The following is a 6,592-nucleotide window of genomic DNA, read 5'->3' on the forward strand; positions in this document are numbered from 1 at the left end:
CAGAGCATGACACTATCTATGAAAAGCAACAAATATCTGAACTGAACTGAGCAATGTAAACCAGCCTAATATGGTTTGTTGGTTGTCTGACTCTGCTTAGGATAGATTGTTAGTTGGTTTTAGAGGGATTTCAGACACTCTTAGACCATCTTAAAACCGCTAAATCCAGGTAGGTTTAAGTATTTTTTCATTGTGTTTTCAATATAGTTATGAGTGCAAACCACATTTAAATGCAACAGTGAATCTTCTAAATTATTGCTGTTTTAAACAGAATGCAGGAGTCACTCTCTAATTTGCAATGGTTGACATAATATATAATATTATAATATATAATATTTTTAGCATTTTTAACTATTGCAGGAAAACTGTCAGCAATGTTTTAAGCTTCACTTACAGTTTGATTCAACTTCTCTCCATCACATTTTCTTTAACATGGCCCATTCTAACACAAGAGTAACGCATTCCAATTTTCACTCAACTTTATCGCCACCAGATCTTCCCCATGAGTTCAAAAGCCACTCTATCACACTGATGTGCGAAGATCTTCAGCTGTTAAGTCTTCCGGATCATTAAAGGCTGGAACACATGCCCTTAAGGCTACGTTTGACCTTCATCTGAAATGATTGTTTCAGCAGTATTACAAAAAACTGGGCCAGTCAGATGAGTCACCATCGTACAGGAGAACACACTTATGGGGATAGGCCAAGAGCGCCAACCTTTAACTGGTGCTGCACACTAACGTTAGTTACTGGGCAATAAAATATGAAACCCCTGCCAATGAATTTCACTCTCACATGAGGCAGCGCAGCGCGGCAGGAGGAGCTGTGGGTGAAGTCCCTTGGCTGAAGGTAATGTATTGCCAGAAAAGCAATGTCAGCATGGTGGCAAATACACTACGACATGTGAAATGATTAATGAGCTTTGAAAGACTGCTGCAGACATTTAACAAGAGGTAATATTTTTGATGAGGGTGCTTTGAAGTGCATTTACTGAACTGTAACAAATATCAAGACATTGTATTTTCATATTCACACTTGAATGCAATGAAAGTTGTATTGATCTGCACTGTAACTTCAAACCCAATTACTAAAGTAGTATATAGGATAGGAAAGGATAGAGTGGGTAACTGAATATATGTGTTCTGGATTACATAATCAGATACCAAAAATTAAGTACTTGAAATTGAATTATCGATTACATTTTAAAATGATATTCAGGTTACAGATTACATGTTATTCATATAATAACAGTGCACTGTTCATAAATTATTTTCATTTCTTAAATTCTAAAAAAAATTCTACATCTATTTGAAGATAAATAATGTGTGTAATATAACTATTATATCAGAAAGTTAAGTTTTGGGGCATATTCACAGCTCTCTGATGTTGGTTAAGTACTGGTTATAAGTACTTTTATAATGCGTTATACATAAAAGTAAAGTGTTACCGATTATCCTACTCAAATCAATGTGATGATTTGTCAAAAGTAATCTAAAAGTAATCAAAAAGTATTCTGATTATATTACCTAAAATGCATAATGTAACAAATTAGGTTACTAATTAAAATTGTTGTCATGTAAATCAGTAACAGACTACAATTTTAAAGTAATCTACCCACTGTGTACAGTATATGTCTGTTTTACTATCCGAAACTCTATCAGAAGAGGCCTGCAACTCATGTTTGGGTCACTCACAAACCACTGTAAAATATACTTTGAGACTTAGAGACTAAAATATGGTCTTTTCACCCTGCTAGAACTAAAAGTCTGCGATTTTGATGCAGTGGTAATCGTGCATATAAAATAGAGCAGCCGTGACAGAGAGGACGCCCATGCTGTCTTTCACTATTACAGCCTGTTACCGCCTCTCCTCCTCAACGAAGTCTTAGTCAGGGAAATTAACATCAGATTTGAACAGCAGGTGGTGCTTCCTGTTATCCTGAGTGGGAGCCAAAGCAATTCATGACTCAAGGTTGCACGGACTCTGCTGGGCACGAGGCACATTCTGCAGCAGGACCATATGAGGGCCATTCATAATACTGACAACAATAGCAAAGCACACTGTCACCTCCAAGAGAAGCCCTGATTCTTTCAGCAATCGTTCTCGATTTGATTAATTTATCACAGCGCGCGACTTGAGCAGCAGTGCCAGGAACTGACTTCACTGTCAGCTGCATTATGTTATTGGTCTTATCGAATTGTTCGTGGTCTAGTGTTGAACAGATCAGTGTTTTCAGAGGATATGAAGAAAATCATTAACTAAGAACGTGATTTAGACTCTTTTGGCAACTGATATTGTAGATGTGAACATGTCGGCAGATGCATGACAATTTTCACGGAGTAATGTGAAAGGTTTTGTTGAGTTATGAAATGGACTTTATTTTTAATAAGCGCTTTGCACTTTTTGCTTCAAACTCTGTTTAACTGACAGTCTATGGTAGCTTTTCTATCTTTAAAATTGTCCTGTTTAATATTTATTTTAATGTTTTTTTTTAACAAAATCATTGTTATAAACTGTATTGCATCCTGAATTTTGCAACAGTTACCAAAAATGGCAAAACTCATATAAAATTAACGGAAATCAAAATAACTTGTCTGCAAGCAGCATTTTTCAAAGGTTAAGTGCCTTTATGACCATTTGTTGAAAAAGAAAAAATGCATTCTTAATTTAATGATGACAAGAACTTTAATAAGATTTTTTAAATAATTTTTTTTTAAGTGAAAGTTTACTTTTTTTCTGTAAGAACAAAATGTCTCTCCTTTATTGTCATAAGCAGGTATGAGCAAGGTCCCAGGGGCTTCTTTAAAACTGCATTAAACCAGTTAGCTATCTATAATGCATGGGATTACTTACTCCCATGAAATGGATGTATTGACAGCAGCCGATAACATGAGGGCTAATGGCAGAGAAGAGGCTGTTTTAATTAAGATGGGTCATTTCTTTTCTCTTGGAGGCTAACATGAGCTCTGTGTCAGCTCATATATGTTAGTGGCCACTCTCATCAATGCTCAAAGCTGTGTGGAGGGGATGTTTGTGAAGGAAAGTAAGCCATGAGCCAAGCACAAAGGAATAGTAATGAGATTATTTTTCCAGCTCTATTTTCCTGGTCATAACCCTTAGAAGAAACACAGGTGTTCAATGGAAAGTGTGTGTTCACCTCAATAACTGTCACAATTTTTATATCATGTCAAACTAACAGTAATCGAAGATAGGTTCAGAAGGCTAAATACAGCAAAATATGTGAAGTGAGTGAAGTGAGTGAAGTGAAGTGAGTGAGTGAAGTGAAGTGAGTGAAGTCCAAATTGAAACATTGATACATTACTGTCTTATATTTACTACCTGACGGATCTTTTAACTTATATAAAAATAATCTTTAGTGTATCTTTACACTCTAAAGGAATATTAAAGTTTTTTAATAGTCATAGTCAAGGCAGTAAAAAGTTGCTCAAAGGCCCTATGTTGTATTTCTATTTATTTTATATTCATTTTAGATGAGCTTTACTATTTTAAAACATAAAAATATCAACATTAATTTTTTTTTAAATGTGTTTTTAATAGAAAAATATATCAGTGGGGCACTATATGCTATACATTAATATTTATATTATTTTATTAATCGATTATATATAATATTTTTTAAATAATATTTAGATTGGTAGCACACTGGTTTCTGTTAAATAACTGTAAATGTTATTAGAAATATGTGAGCTTTACATATAATACAGGGCTTATTATGTTCTGACATCACTGGCAGTTCAGACTATAATTCATCATACGCTTCTGTTTCTAGTGATGGCTACTTTAGAAGTCGTTGGCCTACATTTTTTAAATCCTAGTTTTTGAATTAAATTGAATTGAATTCAGTGTTTGTTTTGTATTTGTGGCAATTTCACAATGCAGTTTCTCCGCAGCTGTGCTTGAAGATGTGTGTGCGTTAGGCCTGCCACTCTTGCACAAGCCCACCACCTGGCAACAGCGGCTGGCAGGAAGTGCACATTAAGCTTTGACTGCAGGCCCGTATCCTCTGAGACTGCAAAAATTATGGGATTCCTCTCAACCGCACAACACCCTGTCCCACTAACTCCAGCGCTATTTATCTCTCATCATCTTGGTAGTCCAGTGTTGCCACGTCTGCTAATTCTAAGCAACTTGGGCTTGTTTTCACATCACATTTCTCATTCTCAACACAACTTGTGTATTTTTGGCTTATTTCTAGAATATAGTGATGTATTTGGGCTTGCTCTTATAGCTCAATGAAATATGGCCAACCACAAATAACAACTTCTTTTGAGTTCCACGTTACATGATGTCATTAGTAAACAGCATAGTTTATTTTCTTTTTACTCCTGTATTTCTGCCTTTACCTTTCTCAACGATGCATAAATTGCTCCTGTGTGCCACCCTTCCATCTACAACCTTGCTTAATTAGACTTGTATTAATGAGGCATGTTGCTATTTTGGGCTTGTTTTTCTAGTGAGATCTGGCAACACTGCAGTAGTCGATGCATTGGAAGAGCCTAAATGTTTTCAGTGTTAGTGTTAGATGTGGGAAGTGTTGAGAATTTACATATATCATTTAATTATCTCATGTGGTGTTTTAAGTGTATCTTTCCTGACACCTGTGAGTGAATCTATAGTGTGCACTAATTCCTTTGAGCCTAGCAGGTAAGAAGATGGCTCTAAATTTAGGATGCCCTTGCTTGGAAAAGGAGTGCACTCATTTTGGTAATGGTTTGGGGAATAAACTAGGACAAGTCTGTGATGGTCTCCATTGTATCCCAATTATATTGCGACATGCTGCTTTCTGCAATGTCAGATTTACGTAGAGAGTGAGGCGTTTGTCTGCTCCATTCCCACATCCATTGCTTTTGCTGGTTAGCTTCTGTAGGTTTCCCCTGCTGGTAGATGCTTTAACTACAACATTTTGCAGGCTAAAAGCATCTTTCTCCATTAAGAGTCATTCAAACATATCCGCTGATTTTGATGTTTACATCACAAAGTAGTTTTTTAAATGTGGCTGTTCTCAACTGATTTTGCATCCAGTTACAGTATGTTCCAGATACACAAAAGTGGTAAAGTTCTTACTATTCATAGCCAGCAACCAAATTACAGTCTCTCTGTGTTGATGACCATGTCTAACCATTCACTGGTTGTAAACACAACATCATCCACACATAAATAATGAAGAAGCTGTAACCGAACAGGATTACAGGTCATCTCTGCAGTCACACATGATCAGCAGTGCAGAAAATTATTTTATGAGGGGCTTCTGTTAAAATATTGCACAAACAACAAGTATGCATCCATAATAGCTGTGTGTAGAGAGTTTTGTGTCAGGATATTAAAACCACAGGTGGCTGTTTAGAACTGTGGATTCCCTTCACTTCATAGGTTAGAAGAACATCAGTGAAAATGACAAATAACAATGGAAAATTCTTCTACTGCGAGTTCACAGTGAATTTATTCTTCACTATTCAACTCAAAGATCTTGGTTGAATTTATTTTTGACTTCCTGGTGCTATGGCTTTTAACAAAAAATGTACAGACTTTTTAATCATGTTGTCATTGCTATTTATTTACAGAGTATGAGTAATCCTAAATGAGCAGTGTTGGGGGTAATATATTACAAGTAACGCAAGTTACTTTTTTTTCCAATTTATTGACTGACAGCTCTCCTGTCCCCATGTTGAGAGAAATCAGATGTTACTGTCAAGTCAAGTCACCTTTATTTATATAGCGCTTTTAACAATACAGATTGTGTCAAAGCAACTGAACAGCATTAATTAGGAAAATAGTGTTTCAATAATGCAAAATGACAATAGTAAACACTAATTTTTCAGTTAAAGACAGTTCATCATTGAATTCAGTGATGTCAACATCCAGCTCAGTTTAAATAATATCTTTGCAATCATGTCAACGATATCTCTGGAAATGAAGTTCTAAAATAAATATGAATATGCATTAATTCATCTCACTCACAAAAAAAAAAAACACAGATTCAGTATTCCTCAAAATGAATAAAAATAATGCAACTCAGAATATGACGCAAACCTGCAATAATTAAAAGTTAAACAACACAAATATCCTTTATGTATTTAATCCCATTCTATTGAGCAATGTCTTTGCTTCTGACCTTCGATGATCCAGTTCAAGCGTACTAATAAACAACAATTACTCTAGACAAACATGTGTGTGTCTTTTTTTATTGCTGAAGTGTGTTGAGCTTTCTTCTTCTGCATTCTACTGTACGGACGTAAATTTACTTTTCCTTCAGCCTGAGGCTTATTCATTTCACTTTTGGTGTGAAAAGGCTTTTATATTTGCCAAAAATATTACTTTTTTATTTTAAAAACAATCAAGCAAGCCCTGTCCAGATTTAAAAAGTAACGCAAAAGTAACGTAACGCATTACTTTCCATAGAAAGTAACTAAGTACCGTAATTAGTTACTTTTTTTATGGAGTGACGCAATATTGTAATGCATTATTTTTAAAAGTAACTTTCCCCAACACTGTAAATGAGTTATGAAGTACCCCAGTTTTTATCACAGGTTACTCTATATTTCAGGCTTGTAAATTATATTGTAGATCATATT

The sequence above is a fragment of the Sinocyclocheilus grahami genome, unplaced genomic scaffold (genome assembly GCF_001515645.1).
Source record: "Sinocyclocheilus grahami isolate Dianchi unplaced genomic scaffold, SAMN03320097.WGS_v1.1 scaffold473.1, whole genome shotgun sequence".
NCBI classification, from domain to species: domain Eukaryota; kingdom Metazoa; phylum Chordata; class Actinopteri; order Cypriniformes; family Cyprinidae; genus Sinocyclocheilus; species Sinocyclocheilus grahami.